Source organism: Mus caroli, chromosome 8, assembly GCF_900094665.2.
Source record: "Mus caroli chromosome 8, CAROLI_EIJ_v1.1, whole genome shotgun sequence".
NCBI classification, from domain to species: Eukaryota; Metazoa; Chordata; class Mammalia; order Rodentia; family Muridae; genus Mus; species Mus caroli.
The window spans coordinates 67,242,289-67,253,829 of NC_034577.1; the positions used below are offsets into that span (position 1 = coordinate 67,242,289).

General features: G+C 38.0%; 1 protein-coding gene across 1 annotated transcript in view; it reads left to right on the plus strand.

The window, feature by feature from the left end:
* Positions 1-11,541, plus strand: part of Iqcm (IQ motif containing M) — a 442,098-nt gene that overhangs the window by 69,692 nt on the left and 360,865 nt on the right. The gene's annotated exons all lie outside the window — the stretch shown is intronic.

An 11,541-nucleotide genomic window follows, 5' to 3' on the forward strand; every position in this document is an offset into this window, starting at 1 on the left:
TTGGGTAGACTACCTTCTGTTTCTTTTTTGTGGAATAGTTTGAGGAGTATTGGAATTAGGTCTTCTTTGAAGGTCTGATAGAACTCTGCACTAAACCCATCTGGTCCTGGGCTTTTTCTGGTTGGGAGACTATTAATGACTTTTTCTAATTCTTTAGGGGATATGGGACTGTTTAAATCGTTAATCTGATCCCTATTTAACTTTGGTACCTGGTATCTGTCTAGAAAAATTTCCATTTCATCCAGGTTTTCCAGTTTTTTTCAGTATAGCTTTCTGTAGTAGGATCTGATGATTTTCAGATTTCCTCAGATTCTGTTGTTGTTTCCCTTTTCATTTCTGATTTTGTTAATTAGGATACTGTCCTTGTGCCCTCTAGTTAGTTTGGCTAAGGGTTTATTTATCTTGTTGATTTTCTCAAAGAACCATCTCCTGGTTGGGTTGATTCTTTGTATAGTTCTTTTTTTCCCCCACTTGGTTGATTTCAGCTCTGATTTTGATTATTTCCTGCTTTCTACTCCTCTTGGGTGAATTTACCTGCTTTTGTTCTAAAACTTTTAAGTGTGCTGTTAAGCTGCTAGTTTATGCTTCTCTAGTTTCTTTTTGGAGGTACTCAGAGATATGAGTTTTCCTCTTAGGACTGCATTTATTGTATCCCATAAGTTTGGGTATGTTGTGGCTTCATTTTCATTAAACTCTACATAGTCTTTTATTTCTTTCTTTATTTCTCCCTTGACAGTGTGACAGATTATATGGTCAGTTTAGGAGAAGGTATCATGAGGTTTTGAGAAGAAGGTATATCCTTTTGTTTTAAAATAAAATGTTCTATAGGAACCTGTTAAATTTATTTGTTTCATAACTTCTGTTATTGTCCTCTTTTAGGGATTCTACCTGTTTACCTGTGTTCTATATTTCTTTAAGGGAGTTGCTTATTTCCTTCTTCTTCTTTTTTTTCCTCGAGACTATTTATTTCCTTCTTACAGTCCTTTTTCATCATCATGAGATGTGATTTTAACTCAGAATCTTGTTTTTCCAGTGTGTTGGGGTATCCAGGGCTTGCTGCATTGGGAGAACTGGGTTCTGATGCAAAGTAGCCTTGGTTTCTGCTGCTTATGTTCTTGCCCTTGCCTCTTGCCATCTAGTTATCTGTTGTGTTAGCTGGTCTTGCTGTCTCTGACTGTGGCTTGTCCCTCCTGTAAGCCTGTGTGTCAGCACTCCTATGAGACCAGTTCTCTCCTGTAGGAATTTGGTCATGGAGAGCTGTCGCACAGTTTTCAGCTCCAGGGTGCAGATGGAAACAGGAAGGATCCTGTCCCTGTCTATTCCTTGGTTTTCATGTCCTTATGTTTATGGGAAGGTTCCTCTTGGGTCAGAATTTTGAGAAGAAGTGGTGATCTCACTTGTGCTCTCAGGTATATCAGCACTCTTGGCAGTCCAGCTCTTTCCAGGTGGGACCTGGGTATGGAGGGCTGTACTGTCAGGTGTGTCAGCCTTCCTGGGACCTGTTCTCTCCCTGAGGGATCTGGGTACAGGTGGTACAGGTAAAGCTCCAGGTACAGATGGATACTGGAAAGATCCTGTTCCAGGCTGCTTCTTGGTTCCTGTGTCCTGATGGCTCTGGGTGGCTTCCTCTTGGGCCAGGAATTTGGGGGAAGTGGTGATCTTACCTGTGCTCTAGGTGCGTCAGCACTCTTAGGAGACCAGCTCACTCTCAGTGGGACCTAGGTATGGAGAGCTGTGGCCCAGGGTCAGCGCCATCTCTTTGGTTTCTTAATCCAATGAGGCAACATTAGCCATCCTTTCTGGATATGATAATTTACATAAGTCTTTGTCTGGAGTCACAGACAACTAAGGAATGCTGACAGCAGGAACTCTGGAGTTGACCTGTGCCATAGCTCTCTATACCCAAATTCCTACAGGAGAGATCTGGTTTTACAGTAGTGCTGACACACAGGCTTACAGGAGGGACAATCCACAGTCAGAGACAGCAAGACCAGCTAACACCACAGATAACCAGCCATCGAGAGGCAAGGGCAAGGAGATAAGCAATAGAAACCAAGGCTACTTGACATCATCAGAACCCAGTTTTCCCACCACAGCAAGCCCTAGTCTTCTCCAGGCAAGAGACACCATTTGGTTATCTAGTACCAAATGGGCAGTACCGAAAAGATACATTTAAGTAACATTATGTAGTCTGAGCAGGTTGTATATGTGTGTGTGTTTGTGTGTATGTGTTCATTCATTTCAATAAACCATGATCAATGCCATGATATATTTTGCTCAATAATAATAATAATAATATTAATATCTCTGAAGGTAGTCTGACAGTCTTGTTGGGAAAGAAATCTCCAGTGAAAAGTGTTGGGAAAATATAGATCCCAATTGTTATTTATTTATTTATTTAGTGCTCAGATCCTCAGGAATGCTGTGCATGTGCTCTGCCATTGGCCGTATCCCCAGCCCTTCGAACTGGTACTTATTATTTTTTTGTTGAGAATCGAATCCAAAGCCTATGTGTGCCATGCTCTTTGCCTGAGGTACATTCCTAGCTGTTTTTATTTGAACTGGTTTCACCAGTGCTTATTAGATATTGAACAGTATGTCTCAGAAATAGGTCACAACTTAGTATATAAGTACATGTATGTAAAACATAAATTTAATATATTGAATGTGTTGGTAGCCTTTGTATAGATAAATTTAGTAAAAATTAAACAAACTAATCAGTGTTTCATGCCTGAAAATTCTTTCTTAATGAGTGAAATCAGGAGAGACCCTAACAGGTAGCAGGATGCAGTATTCTTCTATGCAGGATGATTGGCTCTGCTTTTTAAATGAGTATCTTGATTTCTGTTAATGAGCTATTTAAAGATATAAAAAAAATTAATTCGCTCTCAGCCTCCTGCTATATCATTTTAATCTTACATAAATAGTTCTTAATAAAAAGCATTCTATTCTAAGTTGATTTTATTTTGTGCAATCCTAGTTTTTTCCATAGAAAGGAAAATGCTGGAAGAGCTAGCATGTCTAGTTGCCCCATGCTACCGTCGTCATGCCATTCCCATTAGTGCATTTCATGCTTTTTGGTTGCCCTATTCTCTACTATTTCTTCTTCTGTGTGGGGCTCACAAAGCCTTCATGCTTCCCCTGGATGTTGGGGCATTATCATTGCCCAGCCATATCTGAGTCTGTGCTCAGCTTGCACTTGCCTATTTGTTCCTCCCTCCTCTCCCTTCTCACTTCCTTTTTTTGGTCCCTAGAATTTAGGAGAATTGTGTATCTTGTTACTGTTTGTGAAGAGCCAGATTTTGCTTCTGTTGCCTGCCTCTTCTGTGCCATTTAATGGAATTGTTTTCTACCATGAACAGTTTTGTTTAATTTCTTCTATTTTTTCCAGAATTAATTTTTTTTGCTTTGCACTTATCAGAGTTATTAGAGTTGTTTCGTTTTTGTAAATACACTCAAGGCGGTCAATTTTTTTGCTTGATATTGCTTTATGTGTATTCTACAGGTATAATGTCCTTGTGCATATTTTCCTAATCCCAGGTCTAAATATTTATATTTTTCTGTTATAGTCTATATAACACTTAAAATTTATTATTTTTAGAATTTTTTATTGGATATTTTCTTTATTTACATTTCAAATGTTATCTCCTTTCCTGGTCCCCTGCCCCTGGAAATCTTCTATCCTATCCTCCCTTCCCCTGCTTCTGTGAGGGTGTTCCTCCACCCAACTACCCTCTACTACCTCCCCACCCTCAGTTCCCCTATACTGGGGCATCTATCGAGCCTTCATGAGACCAAGGACCTCTCCTCCCATTGATGCATGACAAGGCCATCCTCTGTTACATATGCAGCTGGAGCCATGTGTGCTCCCTTGATGATGGCTTAGCCCCTGGGAGCTTTTGGAGGACTGGTTGGTTGATATTAATGTTCTTCCAGTGGGGTTGGAATCCCCTTCAACTCCTTCGGTCCTTTCTCTAACTCCTCTATTGGGGGCCCTGTGCTCAGTCCAGTGGTTGGTTGTGAGCATCCATCTCTGTATTTGTAAGGCCTCTCAGGAGACAGCCATATCAGGCTCCTTTCAGCATCCACTTCTTGGTAGCCACAATTTGTACACAAGTACTTACATTATTTTTGCTCCTTTCTTCCTCCCTACATTTTTCTGTTCCTCTGATTCCCTTTCAAATCGATTACATAGTCTTTTAATTATTATTACATATGCATAAGTATATATAAACTTGCTGAGTCCATTTGGTGTGTGTGTGAATATGTATATATATAATCTGTGTGCCTGTGTGTGTCTTTAGGGCTGACCTTGTGGGTTGGATAAGCTAACAGTGTCTTCATCCCTGGAAAAAACCGATCCTCCCTCTCTCAGCAGCTTTTATAATACTCTTCATCTAGATGTAAGGCCTTTTGGTATTTTCCATCCCATATTGGCAGGGAAATTGGTATTGCCATTGTTTTAGTCTTGTTTAGACTACCATTTTGTTGGGATATCATTAGTGCTGTGCTCCTGTTATACATAAAAGATACAATTGCAGTTGTTACTCTCTGTTTCTACACCGTTTGCCTCCTCTTTCAGAATGTTTCCTGAGCCTTAGGTATAGGGGTTGTATTGTAGATGTATCAGTTGGGTTGGACACTTCACTGCAATTTGACCAGTTGTGAATTTCTGATGGTTTCTGTTCACTACAGAAAGAATATCCTTTTATGGGGGATAAGAGCTACATTTCACTGTGGTTGTAAGGATAGATATTTAGAATGCAATTAGAATTTACACTGCTTTAGGCACCGTGGATTAAAGCTGGATTCGACAGCAGTAGAAACAACAGAAAGGTTATAAATTCATAAAATCTTGACAACTCACTGCTGAATAAAAAATGGGTAAAGACAGAAAATAGGAAAGAATTTAAATATTTTTCTTTAGAGCTGAATAAAAACAAAGTTACAACATACCTGAAATTGGGGAAAGCAATTAAGGTGATTCTAAGAGGCAGGTTCCCAGCGTTAAGTGCTTACGTAAGAACTCTGGAGAGAACTTACACTAGTAACTTGATACCACATCTGAACACTCCACACTAAAATAAGAAATCATATCTAAAAGAAGTAGACAGCAAGACATTCTCAAATTCAGGACTAAAAATCAATAAAACAGGAACTAGCAAGCAAGCAAACAAAAACCAATATAAAGTGTCAATGAAACAAAAGCTTTTCATTTGTGTATCCTTGAGGTTTCTGTTAAAAGTTATGAACAATTTTTAATTAAAAATTAAGCTTCTTTTATTTTTATTTTACGTGTGTGGGTATTTGCCTACATATTTGATGTGTGTGCAGTGCCCAAAGATGTCAGAAGGGTGCATCAGATTCCCTAGGACTGGAGTTACAGATGGCTTTGAACTGCCAATTAAACCTGGGTCTTCTGGAAGAACAGCCAGTGCTCTTAACCACTGAGCCATCTCTCCAGCCCTCTCACCCATATCTGATTGTCATTTTTTAAAATTAGTAAGTATTCTTTGAATATTTTGAATAGCAGACCTTTATCAGAGAGACATTTAAATTTTGTTTCAGTCTGTAGCTAGTCTTCTTGTTCTCTTGAAAAAAAATTTTTATAGAGAGAGACTATTTAATTTTAATGAAGGCCATTTAACTAATTATTCCTTTTCATAGATAGTGCTTGTGGTGTTATGTCCGGGAAGAGTCAGTATCCAAATAATGTGATTTGGGTTTTTTTCTTATCTAAAAGGAAATTTGGGTTTGATTTTGTGGACAGTATAAAGTCTTTTTGTAGGTTTTTTTTTTACACTTACCTGTCTAGTTGTTCCAGAATATTTGTTGAAAGACTCTTTTATTGTCTACTACAATGCCTTTGTTACTTGGTTGAAGATTAGTCAATTATATTCATGAGAGACTACTTGTCTATTGATATATATGCATATATATCAGTCAAGATATATTTAAAAAGTGTAATTTCATCTACAATATGTATCCCTCATATTTATGAAACTCTTCTGTCAGATACATCTTTTTGTAAATTGTCTCTTCTTTCTATGAGAATCCAGGTGACTTATTTATTCATTATTTTTCAAAGATAATAATTTCTAATGAGTGTCAAAGTATTGCAGATGCATTAGTGAAAAAGGAATCCCTAAACCCCAGTTATTATCTGTGGTGTGAATACGTAAGCAAAGATAAAGATATTCATAAATTAATCCCCTAGTTATCACTAACTTTTGTCTTATAATTCTTATTCATCGAACTGTCCCAATGAGGCAGATTCTTCTCTAAATATTATTAATTTTTATTTAATAAAAACTAGTTATGTTTGTCGACATAAGCACATAAATGCATGTCTGTAGAGACGAGAGAGGGTATCAGGTCTCTGGGGACTGGAACTAGAGGTGCTTGTGAATTGCTTGATGTGAGTACTAGGAATTGAACGCTGGTCCTCTGAAAGAGCAACATGAATGAACTCTTACATGTTGAGTGATCTCTCTAGCCCCGAAGCAATTATTAGAAATCCCACAAATTTCTCCTTGTGTCTTAGCTACTTTCAACACCCAGAGTCCATGACACCCCAGTTTCACCTGCCGCTCTGCAGGCAAAGAAGGAAAAGAAGACAAGGTTTGGCCTGGGTGTTTATATGGACCAGCTAGCTTGTGACACTTACTTGACCCACATTCTTGTAGCTAGAACTTGAGCACAGTTCAAGAATTCCTAAGAAAGGTAGTTTACCACGGGCTCATGATTAATAGGAAAGTCTGGTCAGAGGTGGAGACTGGGCTGTGCCACAGTCAAGTGAAAGGGCCACAGATCCTTGGAGTCCTTCAGAATAGTTCTGAGTTGGGCCAGTTGTCTGGCTCTGCATCTCTCTGGGCTGACTTGCCACTGAAGAGTGGTCTGCCTGGGAGAGGGGCGTGGTTTTGAACAAGGTCACTGCTAGAGAGTGTGATTCTGAGGAGTGTCACAGCTCAAGGTTGTGCTCTGCATTTCCAGAAGCAGGGGGCTGCTTTCTTTGCGGCTGGCATCGTGTCTCTCAGTACCCACTAGGGGTATAGATGTATTGTAGTTAGGTTTACAAAAAGACAAAAACCTGAAAACAGAATACAGCAAGACAGAAAATGGAGACAAAGCACATACATCACTTTTTCTTTATTTCTGATGCTTGCTGTGAAGTGTGGGTTTATTTTTATTCTTTTTGCTTGGATTCTGGAGTGTGTTTTCAGGCTGAGAGTCACATCATTATTTAATACTGATGGGTCAAATATTGACTTCTATTTCTCCCTTTCCTGAAACTTTCTTCCAGTGAGCATGGGCCCACTGGAATCCTTCTGTCTTTATGTCTTTTATTTGATATTTCATCTTTTTTTCTCCCTCTATACATTTCTGGAAAATCCTCCATGCTATCTTCTAAATCTTAATCTAGTCTTTATTTTGTACCTTGAGATTATAATTTTTCCAAATAATACATTCTTGTTTTCCAAAATTCATATTTATTCTTTTTCATATCTCTATTTTACTCCTGACTGCTTCACTTCATATTTTGCTGTTCTTTTTAAAAGTCATACCATCTCCTCCTCTCTCACATTAGAGTTTGACTTATTTTAACTCCTTCCCAGGCCTTTTACTGTTCCCATCCTCTATGAAATGGTAATTCATCCCTATGGTTGATATTATTTGCTACCTTTTTCATTGTTGGTTTGGAGCACATGTTTTTGTTGGTTTGTTTTATTACTATTAGATATTTTCTTTATTTACATATCAAATGTTATCCCCTTTCCTCGTTTCCCCTCTGAAAACCCCCAGTTCCATCCCCTTTCACACTGCTCACCCACTCACCCACTCATGCTTCCCTGTGCTGGCATTCCCCTACACTGGGGCATCAAGCCTTCTCAGGACCAAGAACCTCTCCTCCCATTGATGCTCCACATGCCATACTTTACTACATATGTGGCTGGAGCTGTGGGTCCCTCCATGTGTACTCTGGTTGGTGGTCTAGACCCTGGGAGCTCTGGGAGTCTGGTTGGTTGATATTGTTGTTCCTCCTATGGGGCTGCAAACCCCTTCAGCTCCTTGGGTCCTTCCTCTAGCTCCTCCATTGGGGAACCTGTGTGGAGCACATGTTTTATGATTTTAAAGTTAACTTATAACTCCTGGTTTACACAGAATAGGAAATGTTATTGTGTTTTTATATTTTATTTACTTCTATGCTCACTTTCTGAGTCACACTGTGGCTGCCAGGAGGATTTTCAGTTCAGATTCAGGTTTCACCTTGGTTCTTTCTGACTACTGCCCCTGTACTGTTGGGAATATTGCACATCCTGTTCCTGAGCCAGGGGCTGACATGGCTCCTTGGTCTGACCACATTTATGTTCCTTCTTCAAATATGGAACTTAAAATGAATCATGTAGCAGGTAGGAGATTTGTTTTCTAACATTGTTTTTAGCAGAGCCAGGTGCCACTCATTGCCTTTTGTGGGGTTCATGCTGAATTCTGGGTGTTTCAGAAATGCTGACCCCTGTCCCCTGTCCCCTTTCCCCAGAAACCTCTTCCTGCTTGTGGGAGTTAGGACACTGCACACAGCTTCATCCCTGCCACTATACTGTCTTCTGCTTTGGGGTTCTTTTTGTGGATTGAAAGTACATCTCTACCTCATTCCATTCCAGAAAGAAAACTTATTCCTACCTTCCTCTTTCTTTTGTTCTACTCTTTTATATATTCTTCACTTAACTAATTAGTTTTTGTAGTATTTTCACTGTTGTTTTTACCTATTTACAAAATGTCCCAAACATATCAATAGGGAACTATTTTGTAAAGTGAGTTTTCGCTCTGTATTATTTATAAAATGTTAATGCCTTGTATTTTAGACATGTATGATTAAGGCCAAATGGACTTTTATAATAGCACCGTTTTAATTCGACAAAAATAACACAAAACAAGCACAGCATGTTTCACTTATTATGTATTAACTTGGGAATCTTCATGAGATATTGGAAACTAAAATTGATGTGTCAGAATGCCTCATATATGAGGAAGTATTATATCCTTCTATTGTTGTCCCTGGGCATATGTAGTTCTATTTAGAGTTTTCTTATCAAAATTTTTTTTCATTAAAAATTGCTAAAAATTAAAATATAATTATACCACTTTTCCTTCCTTGAATCCCCTTTTATTTCTGTCTCTCAAATTTATGGCTTCTTTTGTTATTGATACATGGACACACATTCACAAATACACAAACACACACACACACACACCAAACACACACACAGCAACATATACACATGCACACACACGTACACATATTCACAAACACACACACATTCATACACACACACACATTCATAAATGCATAAATAAGACCTGTACAGTCTGTATAGTGTTATTTGTATATGTGTATGTTTCCAGAGCTGACCACTTATCTTACCAAACTTTTTACATAAAAATGCATGATAAGACATAATATTTGAACATTTTATTTAAGAAAAGCTTAAGTCCTTATGTTATGGGAGTTTGAGGTGAGAAAAATGTAGTAAAATGTGGATCTTTCTGAAGCTAGCTGTTTGTGTGTTCATTGATAAGTTTGGACCAAAGTACTTAGATGTATTTCTCCTTTAGATGGTTATTTTTTCCTGTCAAGATCACTGTTATTCGTCACATTGCAAAATGTATGGCAGGTTACATGGTGGTTTTAGTAGCAATAAGGTTTCTAAAGAGTAGAAGGTCTTGGAAAATTGAGAAGAATACAAAACCAAGACATCAGAGCAAAAGTGTTCATGTGTGTGTGCACGTGTACAGATGTGCACATGCTATGGTGTGCATGTAGAGATCAAAAGAAAACCCTAGGTGTTGGTTCTTACCATCTTACCTTGTTTGAGACGGGGCCACTATTGTTTGTTCATTGTATTGTCTAGGGTATTGAGCCTGAGAGTGTCTCTGGGATTCTCTTGTTTCCTCTTCTCATATCCTTATTGAAGCCTTGGAGTAGCAAACACTTGCCCTGCGTGTCCTTACTCACACTAAATCCCAAGGCAGATTTGAACTATGGTCTTCACATTTGCTTAGCAGGTGCTTTACTTGTTGAGCTAGCTCCCCAGCAGAGTCACAGCTTGCTATGCCATTATAGTACGTGCTTAGCCATATACACAATCAATGGAAGACATAAGTAAAAAAATCAAAAGCTATACTTGGCCAGGTGGGTCTTCCAAGCTAGTTCTGCTACGTCTAGCTTTAAGCAAGGCACTGTGCTTCATATTTCTTTTGAAGGAGAATTCGTTTATGATAAATAAAAATATCTGTGAAAACTAGAGCTTAGTTTCAGAGTTTTATGTGTCACTTTGAAAAAGAAATAGTGTCAGTAAATGCATTGTAGATGATAAATGAGATATTGGAAAAGTGCATACTATTCCCAAGGGCATAGCTTAATGAATAATAAATATTTACAAAGGGAACATATTGTAAAGCACATTCCATAAATGCCAGAGATTACCAGGACCTGAAAGCTGTTCTATAACCTTACCTGAGACACTAAACTTTCTCCTTAGAGGTTGTAATACTTAGATTTGAACCTTTTATCCACTAAAGCATAAGTTGTATCCTCTTTATGCTGAGTTACATTCTTTAAGATTATCTGTGAGGACCCGTTATCTCTGATAAAGTCCAGCGTCAAGGCTGCAAATCTTTCACGGTGTACATAATGCTTAGATTATTTATCCTTCTTTCGGTGGACATTTGAGTTGTTCCTATTATTTCGATTTTACATAGTGCTACTGTGATCATTCTTACATGTATCTTTTGGTAAGTGGTATTATTTTTTCCATAAGGAGTCAGAGGGTCTGGTTCATAGGTAGATTCAGTTTTTGAAGATTTTTCCAATTAGTTAAACAATGGTAACCAGTTAATACTCCAATAGGCAGGGAATGAATATTGAGTTGATCTATATCTTTGCCAACATTTGGTAATTTTAAAGAGTCATTTATTAGCGTATGTGATTGTGGAGTTTAGCCTTATTTTTTCCCAATAACATAAATTTTGAATATTATTTTACCTATTTGATTTACATATAGATTCTGCCGTCCAAATTTTTTTCACTATTTCTTTTTGTTACAATTTTACTGATTTGTAAAAACATTTTAGATGTTTGTGTTTTCAATTTTAGATTATTTAGAGACTAAAATTACACATTTCAGCTTCTTGGAGCAGTTAATCCTTTTACTCAACTATGGCTCCACCTGACAATAGCTTAATCTCACCAATGCAGGCATATTCTGCCACCAGTGACATGTGATTCCCAAGAACTTCAATGTACATGTTTGATTTTGCTAAATCATTTGTGTATATGTATGTGCAAGTTTGTGTATATCCATAGGGGAAGCTAGAGTTAGTAACATTGAGTATATTTCCTTATATCTCTTTCTATCTTCCTCTTCCTCTTCCTCCTCCTCCCCTCCCCCTCTTCTTCTTCTTCTTTTCTTCTTCTTCTTCTTCTTTTCTTCTTCTTCTTCTTCTTCTTCTTCTTCTTCTTCTTCTTCTTCTTCTTCTTCT